The sequence below is a fragment of the Marmota marmota genome, unplaced genomic scaffold (assembly GCF_001458135.2).
Source record: "Marmota marmota marmota unplaced genomic scaffold, marMar, whole genome shotgun sequence".
Taxonomy (NCBI): domain Eukaryota; kingdom Metazoa; phylum Chordata; class Mammalia; order Rodentia; family Sciuridae; genus Marmota; species Marmota marmota.
Genome location: NW_025999999.1, coordinates 16,084,080 through 16,110,582, shown reverse-complemented (window position 1 = coordinate 16,110,582; position 26,503 = coordinate 16,084,080). Strand labels below are relative to the sequence as shown.

Here is a 26,503-nt window from a genome sequence, read left to right as displayed (position 1 = left end):
GAAAGAACGTACCCAGAGTTCTTTGTAGAGGCAGTGAGAAGCTGTGCCCGGAGAAGCCAGTGTGGAGCCTGGCTTCTGCACCAGCTGAATAACTGTCATTTCTATCAGGGAAGTGGGACCTACCCAAAGGTCTGTCAAACACATGTGGCTCTCGTTTCTTATTCTTCCACAGCCACCTCCTGTGTCCTTGAAGCACATATAAATGCCTGGAGAGAGCAACATACTAGCCCACTCAGGTAATTCTTAGTAATGGCTAAAGCCATTACTAAGTGTATTGAGTATTGTTACACACTTGGCATGCATTGTTGAACTTGATATTCCCAGTAGCCCTGTGAGGCAGCTATTACATGCATTGTTGCACTTGAGGTTTCCAAAAGCCTCAGAAGAAAGACATGATTAACACTCGGACTTACAGATGAAAAACCAAGGCTTAGATAAGTAAGGTAGCTTACCCTAAGAAGATCTCGGCACTCCCAAGTGGCATAGCTGGGGTTCCAAACTGGGTCTTTTGCCCTTCACCCCCCATAGCTGTCTTATGGAGTATTTGTGAGGTGTCTGGCTGCTTGGTATATTAGAATTCATTTCAGCTTACAACCACCCTATGGTGCAGGTATTCTTTTTAGTCTCATTTTATAGAAGGGAAAACTGAGTTCCTGAGAGGTGAACTGACTTGCCCAAGGCCATACAACTAGCATGCAAGAAGGCTACTGTTCCACCCAGTGGGCTGGCCTCGGGGTCTCTGTGTGTAAGCACCACACCATACTGCAGGCAGAGTCTAGAAATGCCACTGGACTTCAGCTATGGACACACTGTATGCTGTTCCCAGCAGGTTTGCTTGCTAAAAGGAGGTTGTTTTATATAATCGAGAAGTTGACATTGGGCAAAGGAAGTAGAGGGAGATGTATAATAATGTCCAGGATTTCTCTTTCTTTATCAGGAAGTATTTCAGATGACCAAAAGTGCCTCAGATTTCTTTGGCTGGCAGATGGAATTCTAAATACATGCCAGGCTTTCCAGAGCCTTCTCTTGCCTTACCTTTTTATGCCCCCCATCCCTGCCTTCTCTTCAATTTTCCCCTCACCTCTGCCTTCAGGGAGAGCACAAGAGAGGTGGGGATGTGCCAAGTCTTAGTATTTCAGAGAAGTCGTTCTAAACTTCCCTCTCTCCTGTTGCTTCCCCCCAAAATTTGAAGATCAATCCAATTGGTTTGTAGTAGCAGGGAGAGTCTATAACTAGGACTGGGGTTGTGGCTCAGTGATAGAGCACTTGCCTGCCTAGCATGGGTGAGGCACTGAATTTGATTCTCAGCGCCATATATAAATAAATAAAATAAAGGTCCATTGACAACTAAAAAATACATATGTAAAAAAAAAGGACCTAGAACTAAAAAGGTACCACACAATGTCCATGCAACTGAATTCAGGCTGCTTTTAAAAAGAATATATAAATCCATTCTATGAAAGTGTTCCCAATGTAGGTTAAAGTAGAAAAAAAGTCAAGCTGCAGAATGATAGAATAGTGCAATAGCATATTCATAAACACACCAACAAGTAGACACACACACACACACACTCTCTCTCCTCTCTACGTGCCTGTTTTGTTTGGGTAACTCTCAGTGCAGGATGAGAGGAACTAATAGGAAAATTAGGAAATACACAATGAATGGCTATGCACTAATAATAATAATAGTGACAATCACAAAACACCAGTTACCAACAGAATATTGGAAATAGAGGATCCTAAACTTTCCAAACTTTTGTACTCATTGCTGTTGGGTAAGCTTTCTGCTCTGCCTCTTAGCTGCTTGATGCCCCAGGTATGATTTTAATTTATGTTTTGGCTTTGCTTTCTTCCCACAGCTTGTATGCTAACTAGAAAAGGGTTTCCAGTGATTCCAGCAATTCAAGTTCAATATGGCCTTATATGCAGTTCGGCTGCACAGCTTATTTCTTATAGAATGGTGACATTAATTTCCTTTCTTTTTAGGAAAGTGTTTGGAAAGATGTATTATCAAACCAGAAAGTGAAGTGCCTCCCAAAGACCTATGAATGAGTATTTCTCATCATGCTCAGCTCCCATGGAGAAGGTCCCGGAGACAGTGGCTTCTGGGAGCAGGTCTACCAGAAGCTGAGGAAGGTGCCCTTCCACAGCTCCAACTCCTTGGAGGAGAAGGTCTGTTAGGGCCTCTGCACTGGGCCCTGCTTCTCTTTTGACCATACTTGTGTTTGGTTTCTGCATTTTCCCCTTTTGTGTCCCCTCTTCTGCCCAAAACACATACATACACACACACACACACACACACACACAACTTCCCCTCTTCCACAGCCCCAGATAAACAGTGGTTTGATGCTGTCTTATGAAATCCATGCTCCACGCCACAGAGGGGAACACAGGTTATGGGGTGAAAGGCCACTGGCCTTGGTGTCAGAGACCAGGGCTTCCCCCATCTGCTTCTGCTACTTACTGACTGTGGGACCTTCTAGGGTACTGCTTAACCTCCCTCCACTGTGTCTCTTCACCTGTAAAATGGGACCCTAATGACATCTACTTCCTGGACTCTTGTTCTGAGTGTCCAAGAACATGCTACATGGAATGGCAGAACAGACACCAGTGGGTGCTCAGGCCATGCCAGTTTCTTTAGCCAGGAGGAGAGCACAACCAAGAGCCAGGATGAACAGTGAGACATGTGGCTAGGACAAGGCAAGCAGAGGGTCTGGGCCAGCGGGGAGGTGGTCAGGAGAGAGGAGTCCAGCCAGTGGGAATCTGAGCATGTTTTCTAACTTGAGTGAGCCAGGTGGCTCCCACAGAGGAAATTTTACAGAAAGAAGAATATTGGCCAGAGCCAGAGCTACTTCCAGTGGGGGGCCTTTGGTCAAGCTGAGCCCTAAGGTGACAACCGGCCCTGATGGCAAGGGGCTTGATTAGGAAATGAAGGAGCCAATTATGGATCCCAACACAGAAGACAAGATGATTGTTATGGTTTGGATGTGAGATGTCCCCCAAAAGCTCACGTGTGAGAGAGACAATGCAAGAAGTTTCAGAGAACTGATGGGGTTTTAAGAGTCTTAACCCAATCGGTGCATTAATTCCCTGAGAGGGATTAACTGAGTGGTAACTCAAGTGGTAGTGTGTGGCTGGAGGAAGTGGGCATTGGGGCATGGCTTTGGGTATGTATTTGTATCTGGCAAGTGGAGACCTCACTCTATGCCTACTGATCATGATGTGAACTGCTTCCTTCTGCCTCCATGATGTCCTGCCTCACCTTGAGCCCTGAGGAATGGAGCCGGCCTTCTATGGACTAAGATCTCTAAACCTGTGAGCCCTCAAATAAAATTTTCCTTCTCTACCATTGTGCTGGTTGGTTCCTTTGGTCACAGCAGTGAAAAAGCTGACTAAAACAATGATCAAACCACTATGTGGGAGCAGCCTACTGTACGTCAGCCCTGTACTGGCTGCTGTGGAAGGGTGCCTGCTCTCAGTAGGCACTTATAAATCATTGGCTAAACCAGTGGAAGAGAATATGCATCTGTGTGGCCTGCAGGAACTGCAGCAGCTAGTTCACCAACACCACCTTGTTTAGCTCTCTTCCCCATTCCCTCCAATGGCAGCTTTCTCCCCCTTGTAGAAATGAGGACACTGAGACTCAGGTTATGGAATTACCCTGGGTCTCATAACCAGGAAGTACCAGAACCAGCCTGGCTCCAAAACCTTTTCTCTTACACATGAAAGACCACGGCCTCCAGGACTATTCCAGGAGGGTTGTGTGATCTAATTGGGAAAACCAGGCTGTTGAGAGCCACAGCCCAAGGGGTCCCAGCAAACTTTCAGACTGCCAGCTGATGATTGGCTCACAGTGGCCCCAGCAACTTCTAGCTGATTGGCTCCTCTGCAGTGATGCTCATTGGGCTGTTTCCCTGCCCTTTCAGACCACAGAGCTGCTCATTGGGGGACTTTTTTGGCTCCACCCATGCGACCCAGCCAATCAGCCTCAAGAGCAGGAGGATTGTGGGAGGTGCAGAGGCTGGTGATTGTGGGAGAGGCTGGTGGGAAGCTGGTGGTGGCAGTTGGGCTCTGAAGGTTTTTCCTGAGGAGCTGTTTTGTTTGGCGTGTGTGGTTCTAAAAATAAAGTTCGTTTATTTTGACAAGTGGCTCCTGAATTGTGCCCAGCCAGACTGCGGCATTTGGTGGCCCATACGGGGAACGACTGAGGGTAAGTGATAAGGTAACTGCTCGCCCCTGAGGGCAGGGCAAGAGGATGGGTAGCCATTTTAAGATCTAATTGCAATGGTACCAACCTAAGACAGGAGGCTGACGCCTTGAGGTCAGCTCATCCGATAACGGGTAAGGACCATATGTACTATTGGACAACCTAAGGCAGGCACGGTCCCTAAGCCACATGCTTGTTGTTTAAACAGAGAGGGGGAGATGTTGAGAGCCACAGCCAAAGGGGCCCCAGCAAACTTTCAGACTGCCAGCTGATGATTGGCTCACAGTGGCCCCAGCAACTTCTAGCTGATTGGCTCCTCTGCGGTGATGCTCATTGGGCTGTTTCCCTGCCCTTTCAGACCATGGAGCTGCTCATTGGGGGACTTTTTTGGCTCCACCCATGTGACCCAGCCAATCGGCCTCAAGAGCAGGAGGATTGTGGGAGGTGGAGAGGATGGTGGTTGTGGGAGAGGCTGGTGGGAAGCCGGTGGTGGCAGTTGGGCTCTGAAGGTTTTTCCTGAGGAGCTGTTTTGTTTGGCGTGTGTGGTTCTAAAAATAAAGTTCGTTTCTTTTGACAAGAGGCTCCTGAATTGTGCCCAGCCAGACTGTGGCATTAGGCTTGGGAGGAAGGGTGCAGACTGGGAAACCAGGTTAACAGTGCAGGTATGGGTGACCTCCTCTCTCTGTAGGACGGATGCAGAACACGTGCTGGTTCTGCTGCACGGAGGCCATAGGCCCTGGCACTCTGTGTTTGCTCCTGTAGTTGAAGATGAGCCCTTACTCTGCCTAGCTGCACAATGCTGACTTGCTGTACGCACAGATGATAAAGAGATAGTCCAGGTCAGGAGAGAATTTCAGGATGGGTGGCAGCTGGTCAGCACCCCAAGAGCCCATTACACTGCACTTCAGGGGGAGCAGCCATGTGCTGGGGGTTTCTGGACTCAAGCCCCAGTCCCAAGGGCTTTGAGACGCTGGGTATGTGATAATGGGCCTCCTGAGGGGTCTGTCTCACACTGAGCTTAGATTCAGCTTTTTTGTGGAGATTCTAGTCTTCTACGAGGGTGGTTGAGGTTAAAACCTCACAGCTGGCTCAGGCCACTCATCATGCTCTGTCTAGAGGCTGCCCAGATGGAAGGAGGCTTTTGGGGTCTTTATCCCCACTCCTGGGAAGTCTCTCCCTCAGCTGCTTTCTCACTCATCCATCAAGAATAAAACTTAACAATACAAGGCCTGTCTCCAGGGCACTGTGCATAGCAAGATGGTGAGGTGTGCTGGAAAGAGCAGTGCACTTGGGGCCGGGGTGGCCTGGTTTGTGTTCTGCCTCTGATTCCTAGCTCTGGAAGGCAGACTTGGGGGACACTGACCTTCAAGCCCCACTTGTTAGGAGTGAATGACGGGTGCCCCCTCTGTAGGGTTAACTGGGACTAGACCAGTGAGATCATCGTGACTACAGTACTGGGCACTCAGTAGGCATTGCTTAAATGGTGATCTTGCATCCAGTCCACAGTGGGACCGAAGAACAATCAGTGCTTTGTCAGAGCATGTGTGCTAGTTTGGGTGTGGAGGAGTTGTACCTTATTTACTCCTCTGACATCTCTGCTGTGTTCCTTTGTGAGCGGGGCATAGCACATCCTAAGCAAGGGCAAAGAACAAACCAACCAGGACTGAGCGACCTGCCAAACCCAGTCGGGAAGGGCCCACCTGAGGACAAAGCTTGCAAGCCTATACCCTCGGGGTCTGGCTCCTGGAGTGGAGGAGCCAGGAGGATGGCAGGGACTGGAAGAGACAGTTGTCCCTCAGCCCCAGCCATCTCTTGCCATGTGGCCATTTGGCTTTCTCTTGTCAGGTCTGATTGTTTATGGGAAACACAAGCCTCACGTGACCATTATTAAACATTAGTGTGGCTGGGGAATTGCACTTTAAATTTTATTTAGTTACAACTCATTTAATTTTAAGTTTAAATAGCCCCATTTGGCTAGTGGCTACCTTAATGGACAAGTATACTCCTAGAACATGCATTATTCCATTCCCTGGTGCTTTAATGAGACTCTGTCACGGGTCTGGGTGCTTCTGCAGTGTAAACAGTGGCAGCTGCCAAGGCTGGGACACCATTCCATTCCCACCTTCTCTCTCCCTCCCTTCCACACCCTGGACCTTAAAAGTCTCCTGTGCTTAATAAGTCTTTAGAAATTCAAGTCCCCTTGGGGGGGGGGAGTTATATAAAGAAAAAAATTCCATGTATTTACCTTTTAAAAATGGAAGTCCTGGAGAGTAGGGGCAGAAAGCTCTATACAAGGGAAGATTCATTCATTGCTGTAAACATGGGTTAGGAGAGATTAGAGTCAATACATTTGTATGCAACTGAATTTATTTTTCTAAATGCTTACTTACTTGAGTTTTCAAACTACAAAAATCTCCTAGGATATTACCAAATACCCTACGGACCAGATGAAATTGTATGTTGTGGTCACTGGCCTTTTAGAGAAGGAAGTCAGCAACCTGAAGCACATCACTCATAAATCTTCCTAAAATGGTCTCTTCTTCCTTCCCTCAACCCCTATCACTGTATTCCTCACCTCTATGGACTATGTTCGTATTAGTGTCCAAATTCTTTAACAAGGGACTCAAGTCTCCTCATGACCTAGTTCTAACACAGTTTCAGAAACTTTTTGTTTCTGGCCTAAATACTATGCTTGTCCAGTTGGTCTTGCTGATCATGCCATATACATTTCACCTTCTGATAATGCCATGCCTGCTCCGCCTTCCTCACCCCATGTATAACCTTCTTATGCTTTGGGGTTCAACACCAGCATCACCTCTTCTGAGAATACTTTGCTCTATCCCATAGGCATCCTTTCCTCCCTGGAGCTCCCACTACAGTCCTGAGTCCTGTGTAGTTATCCCCACCTAAAAGGGACAGATCTGGGTTGGCACAGAGCTCATACTGTACCTTCTTCCACCTCAGACCTACCCCAGTATTGTGTTTTGTGATGGCTAAAAGCAGACACAATAGGTAATACTCACCGTAAGATATTCCATCTATGAAAGCTTAATATGTGCCTGGCATTGAATTTCCAGTGTTATGTATTTTAATTGTTTTGACCCTCATGGAAACTCTATGAGATTTTTAAAGCTTGAAGAAGTTCCATTCAGTGGGTGGCACTGGGTTTTGAAACAGGTATCTGACTCCAGATTTACATTATATCTTCATCTCACCTGAATGATAATGGGGCAATACTGTATGATAGAAAGAGTATAGTCTTGGAGTTAGACATTTAAATTCTGGCTGTATTACCTACAGTGTGCAACCTTGGACACGTTTCCTAACTTCAGTGGTCCCATCTGTAACTGGGCTAATAATTCTAACTTTCCAGCTAATTGACTGCTGGGTAGCTAGCTCAGTGTGAGATATAGCACAGTGCCACCAGAGGGGTTGATAGAGCAGTGAGAAACTGAATTGTCCCTCCTGTAGGCAAATCTCTTTTTTCAAGTCTTCCTGATCCTCCTTTTGCCCTCTGACTGGAGTTGTTTGGGGATCATCCTGGATTAAGAACATTCCACTTTATCTCTGATTCCAGAGAAAACATATGACCATCTGCTATGTTGGTGACCAAGCAGAAGCATGGGATAGGAAGCTGACTGCGTGGCAGGAACTCCAGCTGGTGAGGCCCCTCTCTGTGCCTTCTCTGAATGTGAGGGTTATTCTCCATCCCAGAAGAGCAATGGTGGGAAGCTACTTCCCTTAACTTGACCTGACACCCCTGCACCCTGACAGTCCAGGCCTTGGATCTTAGACCCTTGGCCTGACCCAGGCACCTAAACCCTGGCTTCCTCCCACCTCTGCCCTCCCCACTTAATTCTTTCTGACCTTAATTCTGGCTCTCACCTTTTCCATCTGTGATGGCTGCTTACCAACTTTGAACCTGGACCTAGGAGGGAGTTTGACTTCTTACTCTGTATTAATGGCCTGTCGAGACCCACACACTGACATTGGCAGCTACAAGCAGAAAGCAAGGCTGGCTGAGGTCACACTTAGATCCTGCCCCTGGCTTATTGGTTGAAGGCCCCTGTGGATTTACCTCCCAGCTCTGCCACTTTTAAGTTACATGATTTTCAATAACTGACTTCCTCTTTGGGGGGGCATCCATTTTCTCATCTGTAAAACAGGAGTAGTAACAGTTCTCATCTCACAAGGTTTTTATAAGAATTAACAAAGTATATAAGGCGCAGTCCCTCGCACAAAGACTCACTTTATGTATGTGCTGTTTTCACCATTATTTCCAGATGTGTGAATTAAGGCATGAGAATATCATCCCCTTCTTTGGTATTTACAACATCTGTATTGTCACCCAGTATTGCAAAAAAGGAAGTCTTTTTTTTGGGGGGGGGGGGGGTTGTCCTATTTATTATTAGTCTGCCTCTGCTGAGGTCACCCTTTGGTGAGCCTTCACCTGAGACGCAAATATTTTCATGTCTTTTGCCCATTCAGGCAAGTGTATCCACAAACCTCTTCCCCAAATGTCTTTGTCACCAATTTTCCAATCATGACCCTTTCTAGTCCCTAACCATCCAGCCAAACTAAGGGTCACAGCTCATGAAATTGAATATAATTGCATATCTGGCCGTTTCCCCTTCCAAGTAAAGTGAACAACCCGGTGTGTTACTTTGAGCTTTATTAGGAGGATGTCCCTTCACCGGCTGTCCTTTAGGGATGTTATGGAGAGTTCTTCAGCTATCCAATTTGGGGTAGTGCCTGCAGTCATCTTCCTCTGTCAGTAGATCACAGGGGGCTGCCCATAGGAGCAGGGAGGGAGGGAGAAGGCAGGAGTGAGGAAAATGGGCCTTTGGAACACTTCCTCATGTAACTTTCTTCAGCCTTCAGGGCCTGCTCAGGTCCAAACTTGGGTATATCACTTCATTTGATGATGGAGTGTTGCTGTGCATGCCAACTTCATGGTTTGGAGGATCAGACAATACCCATTTCAAGATGGGTAGCTCAATTCCCATGTTAACTTAGTGACCTATGGTTAACTGTTAAGAATCTACTAAGACCCAGTAGCAGGCCAAGAGCTCTCTCTCAAAACAAATAGTTATTTATGGCATTAGCAGTCTTGCTCCAAAATCTTACAGGCCTGAAACTGGAACTCACCCTTAGGGGCCTGCCAAAGGTCTGTATAGCATTTCTATCTGCCAATGACATTTCACCACTGGATCTGCTGGATCATATGGCCTGAGTGGCAGGGCAGCTTCTATGCGGCCGATATAAGTTGCAAAGCCTTTTCTTGTTCTGAGTCCAACTCAAAGCTGGCAACTTTTTGGTCACTTGGCTGGAGTAACACACCCAAATAAGCATTTGTTGCCTCTAAAACACAAGGAATCCACTAAATGCTATATCTATTTCTTGGTTGTAGGAGCACTTAATGCAAGAACTTATCCTTCATATTAGAAGGGATGTTTCAGTATGCCCCAAACCATTAGACCCCACTAATTTCACTGAGGTTGAAGGCCCTTGAAGTGTTATTAGATTTCCTAACTTGTTACCAATAAGTCTATGGAATTTGCTATTTCTTGATCATTTGGTTCAGTCAGTATCATGTCATCAATGTAATGATTAGTGTAGTATCTTGTGGATAGGGAAGGTGATCAATATCCCTGCAAACTAAATTATGACATAAGGCTGGAGAGTAGATAATACCCGAGGTAGGACAGTGAAGGTGTATTGCCAGCCTTGCTGGCTTGAAAACAAACTATCTCTGGTGGGTTTTTAATGGATAGGTATAATGAAAAAGGCATTTTCTAGATCAATATTGTGTAGCAGGTACCAAGTGATGTGTTTATTTTCTCCAGCAATGAAATCCCATTTGCTGCATCAGCTGCGATCATTTGTTTAAAATCATAATAATCCATAGCCATTCCCCAATTTTATTATTGTAGGGGCAAATACAAAAACCACCCCCAAACAGTAGAAGTTCCTTCAATCTCACCTATTATTTGTCTTCTGAGGCTCATATACACATACAAACATACTGTCTCTATTGGTTTCTTAAAAATATACACACTGGGGATATAACTCAGCTGTAGAGTGATTGCCTCACATGCACAAAGCCCTGGGTTCAATCCCCAGAACCACACACACACACACACACACACACACACACAAAAAAAAAAAACCCAGGTAGGATAAAACTGATCTACAGCTTGCTCTTCTCATTCTATAGTACAGCATGAACCCCTTTTGATTTAGCATACAGAGACCTGACTCATGTTTAATGGTTGCATGTTCAGTGAAATAGATACACTGTAATTTATTTGAACCAATCTCCTTCCTGATGGACGTTGAGATTGATTCACTGTTTTGCTAGTAGAACCAAAGCTGAAATGAATACACATTCACATGTAATATAAATATAACCTTTACATATAAAATGCAAATTATAAACAAACATATCTACCTGCACATGTGTAACTATTTTGGTAGTCTTGAATCCCTGGTTAAAGGGAATGTTCCATCTTTCCATCTCTCTCTCTCTCTCTCTTTTTTTTTTTTTTTAAATGACAAATTTCCAGTAAAATTCCTTAACCAAGGAATGACTTCATTTTAAAATATGCTGAATGCATTCAGCTCACAGAATCTCTTGCATCCTGCAGGTAGCTCTTGGTCTATCAGGACTTGGTGAACTCCAGAATGGAAAGAGTTTCTTGGCCTGCCTGTCTGGAAGGTGCAGTGGTCCCTTTATGTCTTCAATGTTTTCAAAAACGTCTTCTGGATTATTTTCTTTTATGGTAATTAAATAGGATCATCCTCCTGGGGAAAGGAGGGCTGATGCTAGTGGAAAGAATCTGTCCATGACTTCTAAGCCATTTCTGCCACCAGTTCAAGCTGCTTCTATTCTGTGACTTCCCACCACTTTGGGTGAAGTCACAACACAGGGGGGAACTGAACACCAGAAAAGCAACTTTTTCCTTCAGTCTTGGTAACAGGCCTTTGATCAACTCTGTAATTACTGATTGAGTGTGGACATTGTTACAGCGTGCTGTTTCCAGGGTACGAGCTGCTGCATCAGGGTTGATATCAGGGCACAGGTACACAACCTGAGGTCCTGTCTTAGAGCTAGGAATGCAGATACCACGCCAGACCCTGACCCAACTTCAAGGCCTACTTCCACTCCCGCCAAATCAGCTGCCTCCGCCTGGAGCGCATCCAGCAGCGGGAACGTGTCCTCCGCGGGCCGGACCGTTGCTGAGCGAGCTGGGCCCCACGTGCCTGTGCAGCGGTCAGGAGAACCTCGGTGCCGCCATCTTTGACCTCTCCTTCCGATACAGAAAAGGAAGTATTGAGGTAAGCAAAACGGTAAATCTCGGTCTGATCAGTGCCTGCTAATAGAGAATCCCTAGTGTTTTCCCTTTTTCATCCAAGGACAGTCCCTCCTCTAGTCTAACTGTAAGACCTAGTTATCATGTTGGGCTGCCTGTGGGAGCCAAATGAGCGGAGAGTTGCCAAGGGTCTGGTTAGGATTGATCTGGGTGGACATTCAGGAGCTGGTTTTCTTCTCCCAAGATGCCAGGCTGCCCCTGAATTGGGTTCCTGGGCCCTTGTCCCCGTGGTATGTGATAGTCAGCCTTATGTCACGGGCAGGCAAGGGTTTGTGGACCTTTTCAACCTCAAGTCAGGCTCTTGGTATCTCCTGGCAAGACTTCCACCCAGGTTTAGTGTGTTCTGCCTCCCATCCTATTAGGTCTGGCCACAAAGATCAGATACATTAGACTTAACTCTGTTTAACCAAAGAAGCTGGCAGCTCCAACTTGAGTCACTGGTGATATTTTGAATATGTTTTCTAGGATATTTTGAGTAACTCAGATCATGAAATGGATTGGACATTCAAATGCTCATTTACATATGACATAGTAGCCAAGGTGAGTATAATGTTATAATGTGTTTGAGTTGTCCTATGTCTGGGATACATTTGAACTATAATCTTTACTGAAAATTCTTGGCCTCTTCAAATCTCTTCAAAGGGATTCCAGCTCTAAAATCTACAACTTAAATATATTTTTTCCATTATTTTCTCTTTCCCTAATCCAAGCAAATATGGAGGAGAAAAAGTATTTTACATTGAAGTTGAGAAGACTGCTAGGCTTACCTAATCAGGAAAGAGTAGATTTTAGGATAGAACATTATATCCCAAACAGAAGGTAACTACTAGACTGTGAATGAGGCTGGGTCAGGGGATTCTTAATAGTCTTTCTTCTCTCTAATCTCAGAGTCCTTTCCCCAGAAAACTAGGATTAGTGCCACAAAGCTGCTGACCTGACAGGTGGGCTATGGACATAGATCTGAAAGGGTATATAAATAGGTAGAATCTTTATTTTGGTAGCGGGGGACCGAGGTGGCTGCAAAGAAAAGAAGAATAACAACAGCAACCGTAATATATATAGACCCATTGGAAATTGTAGCACACCCTATAAGTCCCTGCTACTCGGGAGGTGGAGGCAGGAAGATTGCAAATTTGAGGCCAGCCTCAGCAACTTAGTGAGACCCTGTCTGAAAACAAAATTTTACAAAGGGCTAGGGATGTAACTCAGTGGTAGAGCACTGGCCTAGCATGTATAAGGCTCTGAGTTTCACCCCTGATGGGCAAAAAAAAAAAAAGAAAAAGTACCTATTTTGGATTTAGGGACAGACACATTCTATACTCTTGTTAAATCATTTAATTCTCAAAACAAAATCTAATGTAGATCTATTGTTACTCCTGTTTCTCGGGTGGGAAATGAGGTGCAGAAAGTTTATATAATTTGCCCCAAATCTCATAGCTACTAAATAATGGAGATAAGATTTAAATGTAGGCATTTCGAGTTGTGTACCCTTAACTACTATACCATGCTGCCTCTCTGTAGGCACAACTTGAGATTACTTTTGTATTTTGCAAGAGGGAGAAGTCAATCTCACAACTAGATGCCCGTTAGGGGCTGGTGGGGATGATATGAAGGGAGGTGGAGGAACCCCATACCTTCCTGCTGTCTGTCACAAAGGAGGGGGCATGCAGAGAGGTCACAGTGATATCCAGAAGCCCAAGGTGACTCTTTGTAGGCATGCAACTGGTGAGGAGTGATGGGGGGGGCAGGGTGAAGCTGAGAAGATTAGCTGGGAGTGGGCCATGAAGTATAGACCAGCTACCTCAACCTGGGCTAATGTCCACCCATTCTTTCTATGTTGGCTGTGAATAGTTTCCCCATTGGAAGGGATGGAGCTAATGACCTGACATGGGTCCTAGAGAGGAAGCTCCTAAGACTGACAGGAGGGTAGCAGGGCAATGGCTGGTCATCAACCGTGTGAACAGTGCCACCACCAACCAACATTTGCATCCATCAACCAACAGATTCCTGTGGAGAAGACCCTTTCTGGGTGTTGTAAGCTCTGCCCTCCACAGAATTGGGAAATCTACTCACCAAGGGCCTCTGCCAAGCCATTTCTCCTCTCAGTTTTATAGGTCTAGAGGAAAAGTTTGGCCTGGCTGACATGAAAGAGCTTCCTTTCCTCAAAGATTTCACTGTTTTTTGTTTCTAAGAAGCTGAGTCTTATGGCCTGGTGAGACTTTGATTTCCCAGGCCTTCGTGGGAAGCCACTCTCGTTGGAAAGCGAGGTAGATGAACAGAAACTTTGCTGTTATTGGTTCTCCGTGGACACCCCTGGACCACCACTGTTATCACTGCATTCAAACTCTAATGAGCGTCTGTGAAGGGTTTGTTCAACTTTGGGCCCTTTTGCAGGAAGAAAAACATTTGTTTCCAGCTTTGAATGGCTTAATATTTAGCTAGAGAAAAGGAAAAAAAACCCCACAGTCTGGAATAGACAAATACAATCCATTCTGTGCAGTGAAGTGTTTGTCAGTGGGGGGATCTGATGTGGCATCCTTTCCCACCCTGGCACCTTCTCTCTTCCCCTTCACCTACTTTTCCCTTCCTGCTGAAACTGGACTTTGAGACCAAACGTGGTTCTCTGCTTCTGCTGGCTTATGGGGCCTGTGCATACTGAGGGCCTCTGCCACCGAGAAAGCCTGTTTTAATGAAAGTAGCTAATCATAGCAGGGGGTGCCTGCTGGTGTCAGCTAGTGGGTCACAGCCGGCAAAGCTGGATTCTTCTCCACTCCTAGGGACTGGCGTGTTGTAGCTCTCAATATTCCAGCTCTGAATGGGGGCTATGCCCTTCAGTGTTGCAATGAATCCCAGCAGCCCACCGCCACCTACTTTCTGGGTTCTTGCCTCACAAGAACGAAGAATGAAAGTCACCAGATAGGACAATAGAGTAAAAGGCGTAGGATTTATTGAAGTGTAAAGAATGGAAACATAACCCTCAGTGTCAAGAAGGGACCCCTGGAGGGGTTGCCTCCTGAATGTCCTGGTCTAGGGGTTTATATAAAACTTGGGACAATGCTATTGGCCCAGATTTAGGCTAATAAGGGTTTGGAAAAGTACCAACACTATTGATTAGCCCTACAATCCCATTCAGGCCTGCGTCATTTCCGTTTTCCACTGCTTGTGTGGAAGCAGGAATTTGAGGTCTTTGGTTTGTGGATGTTTGAAGGTTCAAGGCTGCAGCACTCTGTGGAGCTGCTGTCAGCCATGGGCCTGGGCTGGGTTACCACAGGGTGACAGCCAGTGTGTCCTGGCTTGCTGCATCTCAGACCCCAGGCTGCATGGCAGGCTCCATGCCCCACCTGTGCTCTAGCCCACCCAGGGCACCTCTCCACAGTTCTAGGACAAGGGCTTGGCTTCACCACCAAACCTAGAGAAGTATCCTAATCAAATAGCTGGCAGCATTTACGATGGATGTGAGCAACATGACAGATTTATTGTGTGAGTGTGAGCATGAGCATTTGGCTTTTAAGAAGTGTTAACACAAAAGTTTCTCTGGAGAAGTGTTGGGGTGGGTGAGAATGTCTCTTTGCAGGGAAAAATATCATCCAAGGTCATCACCTACTTGAGGGTACCAAGTATACCTTTTCTGCATGCCAGAACAGAGGGCAGTGTGACATCCTGCTCTGGAGAGATTTCTGCCTCTTGAAATGGAATGTGTACATCCTGGCTGATGTGAAGAAGTCTCCATGACACAGTCGGCTAGGTCAAAGCCCATACAGGCCCTTCAGGGCCAGTTCCCCTGCCAACCTTCTTTGAAAGTGGACTGTGAGTGACAGAAGATGTACTGAAGCCCCATAGAGCTTTGCCCTGGGTCTGGCCTGGGACCCTACTCTGTGGGTCAGATTGTGCTTTTGACTGTCACATACCAATCATGAAAATAAGTCTTCTCCTTATGATGATTTGACTGGTGCCTCCTCTGTACCAGATTGCAGAGAGTTTCAGAGATGCAGAAGACTGTTGATCCAGTGCCTAACTTGGGTTATACATGATTCCTGGCATGGAAGGCATAGAGAAGTAAGGCTTGTTGTCTTGTCCCCAAGGAGCTCTACCCAGTAGGGTGAACCTGGGAAGAGGTGTGGAGAGGGTAATACCTGTTGTTGAGTTAGGGAGGGCCCTTCAGTTCTAAGTAAAAGAAGTCTTGGTGAATGTCAAGGACAAGAGACAGTTTGGCATGGGATTTCTCTTGGGTGTTTGAACCCTGACTCTTAAGGCCTGGTGACCTTAACTACCCTGAGCTTCAATTTCCCTGTATGTAAATAGAAATAATGTGAATCTCCAACTCACAAAGTTGTTGTGAGGACTAAGATCCATTAAATGCTTAGCACCATGCCTACCCCAGTAAATGTTATGTTAGTATTAGCAGTAACCAGTCTTGAAAATCGGGATCAGGTCTTCATTCCCCAAGGGTTGAGATTAAATACCAGAGAAATGACAAGGCAAGAAATGATGATGATGATGATGATGATGATGATGATGATGATAGAGAGAGAGAGAGAGAGAGAGAGAGAGAGAGAGAGAGAGAGAGAGAGAGAAAACAGACACACACATACACATTCCAGAGAGGTGGGAGCCCAGAACTGGTGCATGAGGGAGTGTCTTGCCCCTTTATAGATTCCAAGTTTCCTTTCTTATCTTAACTCTTCCTCCTCTGATCTTGCCTAGTGGTGAACAGAAGACAGGAAGAGAACCAAAGGGTGGATCCTTACCTTCACCCAAGGCTGTTAGCAACCAGGTGATGGTGCTGGGGAGTGTTATCTATCCATTTCCTTTTCTTTGATAATCATTTACCTGTTCTTTGCCCTAATCTCATTAGCCTCCCTGATTAAGGGAACCCTTACTGCTGTAAGGGGAAATGGCTGAGGACTGCACTGGCTGCTTCAGGCTGAGATTGGTGATGTGGGGCCAGCAGTTTGGGTTTCCCTTTTAGGAATGTTTTGGGTCAGTTGAGGGATCTGTGGCAAAAGTCTGGTTTGATAAGAACAGGCTATAGTCATCTAGGAGGTGGGAGCTTCTATGAGAGAAACAAAAAGACAGGAGTACTGGAATGAGATTAATACAACATCAATGTTGTAGCATCTGGAACATGTCAGTGAATATGAGGATGGTGATAGAACCAGGAGGTGCAAGAGCTAAGCACTTATTCCCATGACAAGGCAGATGAGGATATGGCCTCTATTTGGGAATGTAAATCTTCAAGGATATTTATTACATTGTCTGAGTTCTCAGGAATGTAAACTCAACATTTTGTTTTTATAATGTCACAGATGCCCCCAGAAGATAAAGTTAAGATATTTAATGTTATGTGATTTTTGTAAAATACCTTTTTATTGGCATATCTCTGTGTTTAGTAGAGATTCCTTTATTTCTGTCAATTAAGGCTGGAAAATAATACTTGCAAACACAGATTAAGTCTGCCTATGTAGGAGGTTAGGAAGATTTGTAGGCCTTAAATTGACTAAAATAAGTTTCTGACTTTGATAGGCTTTTGATAGTCATTAGGCAATCCGGTCTAAGAATCCCTGTTGGATAGCCTATATAGTCTTTCTTATGCTTGGTGAGGCTGACACATATGTTCATCTCAAGTTACATTGAAAGAACTATTGTCTTTCCTTTTAAATGTCCAGGTATATAGCTGTGTTTTGGTTAAAACTTGTTCTAAGACCAAGCTAGTCAAATTGACCTTGTTCTTATCTATGGTTAAGAGTTGCCTGAGTTTCTTCAAGGGGTCACTTGAGGAAAAGTGACCTCCTAGCCTCCTAGCTCCTCTGGTACCATCTGCTTATATAGGTCAGAGTCTTGTGGGCCATGTGGCTTCCGTTGGAGGCATCAGGGATGTTTTATCTCCAATGACACTCCTCTTAGCAGCATGTGCACTGATAGGCTTTCTCTTCCCAAAGGTCTCATTGATCCGTGATCAGGAAGTCAGGTGGCCCAGAGTTGCAAAGCCCTTAGAAGTACTGTGGTTCCCTGGGTTCGAGCTGACCTCAGAGGGCAAGAGCCAAATATAGGCTATTTTTTCTCGGCACTTTTACCTCCTTAACTTTTGGTTTTAAACATCCAGCAAGCCAGTTTCTTCAGTCTTAAATAAGAATATTGGATTTTAACTTTAATGTCTATAACTTTATAGTTATTTGAACCTTCCTTTTAGTTGGGGTTGGTATTAGTACTGGAAGGTAGCCTTACATCCTGTCTGTCCTATAGGCGATACAGCCTGTCATCTCAAATTAACTCAGTTTGTTATAACTAGAAGTTGTACGTTTGTAAGGCATTAACAGAAAATAGTTATAAAGTTTACAAGAAAAATATAAAATGAAATCATCAAAAGTAAAAACCTTTCTTGGTTCATAATAGCTATGATAATCTCAAATCTTTACTTCAAACTTTGGTTTGAAGAACACCAGCTTGGTAAAATGCTCTTCTAAACCTTATATTTTAAAGACCTGTACACTTGGAAGATATGAATACATATAGTGTACAAAGAAACCAATAAGTGCACCACATTACACTGATGTTCTTAAATTAACCAAGTTTAGATTTTAAAGAAAAATTCAGAATCTTTAGTGTAGTGAAAGTGTAATCCTCTAAAAATAACAATAGTTGTTTAATCAGAGTTGTATGAAATCTAATTCCTTTGAGACTAGTTTCTCTAAAGAATAAAACTTAACAGACACAAGAAATTACCTTGTTGGATAAGAGCAGATGAACGTTTTAAGAAATCGTTGTTACTTTAACATATAGAGGATTAAACTTTGGTTCATATCAGTATATTCATGTTTGACCTTAGGAAAAACCTTGAAGAACTTTAACTGAATGAACCAATTGTAGTCAAGTTAGTTACACACAGCATTTTGAGATTTACCCTCCACAAACTCCTGCAAATAACTAGACATTCTAAAACTTTTATTTTACTACACAAATGACTTTTGCATGGAGAAATATTTATTTTTTCCTTCTACTTTCATACTAAAATATATTTCTATACCTAGAACCTTCCTATATCACCTTTCTAGCTGTTGATCCCTTTTAAAATTCACATTTTGAAACAATGCTTATGAAATTTCTGAATTTAGATAAATTAGTCCACTTTAATTAGGTGAAACACTTTTTTTTTATAGCACATTAATGGAAACCCAACTGAAACATTTTATACTCTTTGTATGTAGAATTACATGGAATAGAATCTTAAAACCTAAGTAACCTTGGTTTTAATGAAAGTACAGAAGACACAAAGACAGTTTAAAAAACCTCTATAGTTGGATAAAATAAGACTGTTCACAAAAATATATTAATTTAGGCATGCATGATCAAACTTGAATTCACCACAAATCCATGAGCTCAAAAATATAGAATTTTTTAAAAGGAGTTTTAAAATAATAACATGGCCATAATTATTCTAATTATAACATGGCATCAGAACATCTTCATCAGATCAGAGTGCACTTTGGATCATATTAATATCAATCCAGACATTTAAAGAATGTGAGAGTCCTGAAATCCTCAGGGAAAGATTCTCAAGGTAAAGAAGACTTGTATATATGAGATCATTCCATTTTTCTTCCCTGTGGTGTAGCATTTAGGGAAGAACTTGTTACGAAAGCAGGTGGTAGAGTGCAAGAGCAGATAAGATAGCCAGTGGCTTGAATTTAAAAGTGACACCTCTTTTTACCTTTGGTCTCAAACCAGTTTTGGATAACCACCTCTTAGGTTACATTTCAGATATAAGCCCTGGAGAGCTAGAGATCTGGTGGAAGGCTAACAAGTGAAGGAAGCTACTGTTTTGAGCTTGAGAGGCAAAACCCCATGCTAGGGCATTTTAACCATTTCTTTCTTTTGTAAGCTGTGGTGCTATACTTTATGTTTCCTTTGGAGATCATTTTTCAATCCCCCAGTCTGTAATGAGGCCAGGTTTGGATGCAGGAAATTATCAGACATCTCTTTTTCCAACTGTGATTAGGTCATTTCCCAGACCTGGCAGCAGAAGAAAATGAGGCTCTTTTTTGACTGACTGTGGGTCAAACTTCTCCCAATTTTTCAGTATTCGGGCTAGCGGTGAACCTAGCATAACTGTTGAGAAGGAAGCTCCCATCTGCACCCATTATGTTTGGGACATCTTCCTAGATGAGCTTCTGAAGGCCAGCAAAATCCCTGTCTCTCACCACCTGGTTCTGCCAGATTTATTGCTGCCTCACTGTCAAGAATAGAGGAGGTCCTTCTTTGCTGCATGACAAAGACCCTGGAGGATTCAGACTTAGAGGCAGATGACTGATCTCTTCCTACCTATAAACTATAAATTACCAAATGTGATGACCCACAGGGGGTAAAACAAAACAAAAGGTGGGAATATTCCTCTCCTTCATGCCCTAAAGGAATCTCTGGAGGATAAGGAGGGCATCTAGTGGTTGCTCAACGTCCTTTTCTGGGAGGAGTGAATTGGAAACGCCTCCCTTTTTGCAACCAAAGAAACTCACAGAGCACAGAAACAACACTGGGGAGAATGCCTGTAGACTTGTAAGGGCTTGATGTGTGAATAAAGGGCGCCTAGGCATTTCCTAATGAACCATTCCATGTAAAATGTCCCTAGAGTCTGATCAGGGAGGGGAGGGGAGCTTTTGGGAGGAGTGAGCATGGGAGAGCGCAGTTCAGCTCACACAGAGGTACATGTCATTGGAGCATTCGTGGAGCACCATTTCATAGACCAGTTGATGTAAGATACCCAGTTGCACCTGTTGTGAGAGGAGGTTGGGGGAGAAACCTTTGGGATTCACTGGGGAGTTGCCACAGCCAGAATCTCACAATTGTTTCTACCTTTTGTTCGTCTCTGTGCGTACTTCAAGGCAAACTAGGATTGAGGATTCTGTCTTCTGATGCCAGACACGCTCAGAGGCTGATTAGGACAATGAAAAATGGCTTTGGCAAAGCCCAACATACCTGACAAGAGGACAGGAGCAGCTGAGCCCATGAATCCTCTCCCCAGAGCCTTGTAGAATGGCAGCTTGCACTAACTGCGTTTAATTGGCAAACAGGTGCCCATTACTGTCCTATAGAAAGAGAAGAAAAAAAAAAAGAAGGCATATCTCAGAGAGGTGTGAGGTGTGGAGGAGTTTATCTCAGTGACAATTCTGGCTGAACCTCCAGCCAGAATTAATATCCGTCTTGAAAACCGGGTCCTTGACCCCCTGAATCTAAGATTAAGCACCCAAGATGTGCCAGGCAAGAGCATAGAGTAAATTTTATTTGAGAGAGAGAGAGAGACCTCCAGAAAGGAAGGGGCCCAGAATTGGTGCCCTTGGGAATGGGGGTGTCTTGCCCCTTTATAAGATTTTAGGTTTCCTTTCTTCTCAAGCCTACATGACCAAAGAGCCATCCAGGGGGTGATTACTTATGTTGGAAAATTCGATCCTTCCCCTTCCCCAGAAGTGTTAGCAACAACTTATTTCCTTTTCTTTGATAATCAGCTGTCTGTCTTTTGCCCTTGTCCCAGGTGGTTGGCAGGCTGGCTAGATGGGTTGAGGAGGTAGAGTGTCTAGAGCAGTGCCCAGTACATATAATAAACTATAACTATATATTTCTGTTGTCAGACAGCATATAAACACCTTATTTTTGTATACTGGAACATTTGTATCTAAAAGTTTCCACTCGTTTAGCCTATTTTAATCCTGTATGTGGAATATATTTTACTCATGATAGAAAAAATGTACACATCGGTTTCACATGTGTTTTCTTTGGACCAAACTACAAATGCATTCTGCATAACACCTGCCCCCTTAATTTACAAAGCTAAGACTTTAACCTTGGGAAAACAAACAAACAATTATTTGACATAAATTGCAGTAAACAGATATGCTTCTTCCTCAAGGTCATTAGCTTTACCACTGTGGGAGTGGGAGGGAGTTCCACTATCATCAAAATCTGTTTGGGATACCATTGCTCCTTAACAAACTGCCTAAAAATTAGGAGTGAAAAATATTGATTGAATTATGGTTACGTGTTCTGTTGGGTCAGAAATTAGGACAGAGTACCCAAGGGGTGGCTTGCTTCTGCTTCATGTTCTCTGGTATCTTATCTAGGAACACTCAAAGACATGAGTGGGACTTGATGGCTGGGGAATAGAATCATTGGAAGTCCCCTTCACCTGTCTGGCACCTGGGCTGAGATGTCTTGCACACCTGAAGGTAAATGAGTCTCCATCTACCCTGGCTTAAGGTGTGCGAGGATATGCAGTGAGCAGTAGAGGGGCGCACAGTGGTTCAGGCCTTGGAGAGGATGTCTGCTGGGCTCTGGCCCTTGCCTTGAGGCCTCTTAAAAAATGAAACAAAACAAACAAACAAACAACAACAACAACAACACACACACACAAACCTGCGTTTAAAAAAATATCTTTGAATGATCAATTTTATTATACAATTTGTGAAAAAAAGAAATTCAGACTGAATTTCTCCCAAAGCATGGGAGAAAAGACAAAGAGCAGGGCAGGGGGAAGTGTCCCAGGGAGAAGTCTCTTTAATGAGTTCCTCAGGCAAAATTCTCTATGATGTGTCTTTGCAAGTGGGGGCAGAGGAGACCCTGGTGGATGCAGATGCGCTCCTGCCTGGATCAGGAGCCCCTCAGCACAGCTCCCACCGGCACTGTGATGTCAGCATCCCCAGGGCTCAGGGTCTTCTGGCTGGCTGTCAGTTCTGTCTGTCTGGCTGGGCATTTCCACTGGAGCCACTCTGTTTCTGGACAGTGGCCCACAGAAGCAGGGTATGCAGCATAGCTGCCGGAGGCATTTGGCGATCCTCCTCCTCACCCTCTTCCAACCCCGGCTGCTGTCCTGGGGTTGCCCTGTGGAGGTCCCTTGGGGGGATGAGTGGCTGGGCCCAGGGTGAGGCTGGGAGGCTAGACTTGGTGGGGAATGTCCTCATGGAGGAAGCGGAGAGGGATGGCGGGCACGTTGGCACTTCCTGCAGGCTCACTAGAGCACTTCCTGGGGCAGAACCTGGGAGGATCTGCAGGCCTGGGCCATGCTTGGGCTTCACCTGGAGTGCACAGGCCTCCCGCTGGGTTCTCTGGTGCTTGAGTATTCAGTATGTGGCCATCTCCTCATCAAATTTGCAACTGGTCACGGACAGCCAGTTATGATAGGGGTGTTAACCCATGGCTATCAGGATGTTCATAATGGCGGGATCTGGGAGTTTGGGGAGTACCTCAGGAGGAGGACTGGGTGAAGCTTGCTCACCCTGGCTTAGCCATGGGTGCCCCATTACCTGGTCTATGGTGGGCCTCTGCGTAGGGTCCTCCATGAGTATCTCACGGATGAGGCTCTGGGCTCCCTCGGAGACAGGGGAATGTCGAATGTTCCCTGCTTGATCAGCTTCTTCAGCTGCCTATTGCTGCTTGCTGCAAATGGCCATCTCCCTGTGAGCATAGCATAGAGGACCACACCCAGGCTCCAGACATCTGCCAGGGACCCCTCATATTCCTGCCCACAGACGATTTCAGGGGCAACATAGAGGAGAGTGGCAAAGAACTTCTTCAGCTTCTTCCCAGCTGTGAATCTGGTGCTCAGGCCAAAGTCGATGAGCTTCACGTTGCCGCTGGCGTCCACCACCACGTTCTCAGGCTTCAGGTCCAGGTGCAAGATGCCTTCTGGCACGATCTGCCTGAACAGTCTGCGGGCCTCCTCCTCCTGCCTGCCGTCAGTTTCTGGGCCCAGGTCTCATAGTTGTTCCCCTCCTGTGTGCTCCATGATACGGTAGATATACTCATTGGTCTCAATGATGGGAAAGAGCTGGATCACATTTGGGTGGTCCAAGTCTGCCATCATTTCTGGTTCAGAGAGGAACAGGGAGCTCGAGCTACTTTTGCCAAGACCTTTACCACAACCTCTGTCCTGGTGAGCAGAAGGAGGGCAAGTTTCACCCGAGCGAAGCCCCTTGCCCTAATGTCCTGCAGGACTATATAATATCTGTGAAGACAGGCTCACAGCAGGAGCTCTGCCCTTGCAGCGCTACACTATTCTCACTACTCTGATTGCTCATCCTGAACCGGAATAAGGATGCTAGCTTAAAAAAAAATAATAAAAAACAAAAACAAACAAAAAACAGAAAACAAAAGCAAAAAAAATAAAAGGGGAAAAAAACAAGTAAAAAACCCCAATATCCAAAGACCACAACCACCAGCCACCAACCACCAACCACCACCAAAGGTACTATCTGGGAGTCCAACAGGTCACCACCAAAAGCTTCCTGTACTTACAGAAAAAAAACCCAGCTGTAGCCACTCTGGTATGTACCTGCAGTTTGAAATTCCCTCAAAATGTCTCCTTGTGAGGTCAGAACGAGAAATAACCCAGGCACACTTGGGCCTAACCTCAGTGGTCATCACATTTGGGTCTCCAGGACCTTTCCCACTTTCGTAATGGGAATAAGAAAGGACTCTGGAAGGTTTTTGGCTTCAGTGGGTTATGGGGGCCCATGTTTACTTGTTTAGAAATTAAAATTTGTAGGATACTCAGTGGTCTTCATTTTGAGTCTGAAAATCTGTAATATCTTTGTAGCTTTGAAAGACCTCATCATATCTACGCTCAAAGTTTCTGCTTCATTGCTGCCCTGAACCAGGTAGCTTTATTCCACAGGGCCCTTTCCCCATGAGGGGTTACCTGCCCTCTGGCAGAGCCATGGAGTCAGCCATCTAAGAACTGAGTCTTCTGTAACTGTTAGCCCCAGAGAATCTTTTCCTCCTCCAAGTTGTTCTTGTTGGGTGTTTTGGTCACAGAGACAAAAATAAAAATAAAAATAAAAAAATAAAACACAGCCATACATCATTGTACCCATGTTGAAAAAGGTGTGTGTGTGTGTGTGTGTGAGTGAGTGAAGTGCTGGGAACTGAACCAGGCCCTTGCATGTGCTGGAGAAGCTCTCTTATGTTGCACATCCCATCCCTGGGGCTGGGGTTTCCTGGACTAACCAGCCCTCAATACTGTTACATTGAGGCTGAACTGTCAACAGGAATTTTGGAGTGAAACACACGTTCAAATCACAGTACTCAATAAACAAGAGCCCAAGGAGATTGTCCGCACTAGATGTGCCCTGTGTGAGGGGAGTCCCTCAGGTTACACTGAAGGACATTAGATAGGAACTCAGATCTTGATGAAGACAAAGTTCTCTGATAAAAGCAAATTCATGACAATCATAAAATCTAAGGCTAATTTTGTTTTCTGATGTAAGAATAATATATGATGTAAGAATAATATATATCAAAACACCCCAATTTTATTCTATTGTATTGAATAAATACCATACATAACACTAACATCAGTAACGGAGGGGCCGGGGTTGGAGAAGTACTGTAGCCGCATCTGTACAGTAGTGATGTCATGTTGCTATGGGTTCACACCAGAGCAGCATCTTTTTCATGTGTAGTGGAATCCCCATGGGAACCACAAAGAATTGCTTGTAGAGCATACCCAAAATGGGAGGTAAAGGAATTAAAATGTTTCACTGCAATCATCAACTAAATAGGAGGGAAGATAATGAAGCAAGTCATATTGAATCAAAATTTGTGCTGCTCTCCTCGTAAGGCATGCTGAACCAAGGGCCCTACCCTGATCTCCTTAGAACAGAAGCTACACCAAACCAAGGGTTCTGCCCTGATCTCATAGGGACACAAGCCTCACTGAACCAAGGGACCAGCATGGATCTCCAGACAGAAACTCCTCCAGAGAGAAGGGCACTCAGAGCTGGTGCCCTTGGGAATGGGGGTGTCTTGCCCCTTTATAGATTTTAGGTTTCCTTCTCAAGCCTACATGCCCAAAAGGCAGGAAAAGAGCCATTCAGGAGTGATTGCTGGTGTTGGAAAGTGCAATCCTTCCCCTCCTTTGGAGGCGTTAGCAACCTAGTGATGGGGAAGTGCTATCTGCTCATTTCCTTTTCCTTGATAATTAACTATCAGTCTTTTGCCCCTGCCTCAGGTGGATGGCAGGCTGGCTGGGAGGATGTAAAGTGTCTAGAGCAGTTTCTCATGGATTAAGCCAATTTTAAGAGAGGACCGTTGGCGCTGGCTGGACCAGTGGCAGGGAAACTGCCTAATGTTCTGAATGTTAACAGAAACCATGCTCTCTTCAGGCAAAGCAGTTGGGCACAGAATAACAGGCCACAACTGGGCAAGCATGCTGAGAGCAGTGACCCACCCCCAACCTCCATCTCCCCCACAGCACTCCTTCGCCTTAGGATCTCGTCCACTGGCCTCGTGCTTTTCCCAGAGTGCAACAGTTTTCCGGAAAGACCCAGAGTCAGGAGGAAAGCAGCAGTTTCCTGTGGATTCAGATTGTTTGAGACAAGTTGTTTGAGGCTAAAGGACTCCTGTGAGAGAGTCTTCCTTAGCCTCATCAGGGGGTTTTTAGAAAATAAGGTGGGTGGATACCAGGACCGTGGGTCACGGTATAGAGATCTTGGGACTTGAGACCCACTGGCATCAGGAGGTGAGTAGGAAGCAATGTGCAATGGATTCTGATGACACCCTGCATCCTCTCTAGCAGGACATCAAATAACTCAGAGTGACCCAGGAGCACCAGAGGTGTGTCCTGGTTCAGCTGGTGTAGACTCCTGGGACTGAGTGTCAGAGGTGGCACCTCCTGCCCACCCTACCAGAAACTGAGGTGCCTGAGTGTTCTGTAGGCTATCAGCTGTGGCCAGTAGCCCTGTGCTCACCTGGATTCACAACACCTCGTCCAATGGCCCCAAATGTCTTACCATATAAGAAGAAAAGGATGAAACAACCATCTCCCCTCCCATAGCATCACCCAGCAGTAGCTGGCAGATGAGTCATAGCCTTCTTTTGTGTGCATTGCTTTGGATAAAGCAGGGCCTTTAGCTAATCTTTGTCATAAGACTCTACCTTT

The 26,503-nt window shown here is 45.1% G+C and overlaps 2 pseudogenes; one reads left to right on the top strand and one right to left on the bottom strand.

The window, feature by feature from the left end:
- Positions 1-26,503, top strand: part of LOC107149967 — a 55,996-nt pseudogene that overhangs the window by 4,023 nt on the left and 25,470 nt on the right.
- On the bottom strand, positions 10,870-11,505 carry LOC107149893 (annotated as a pseudogene).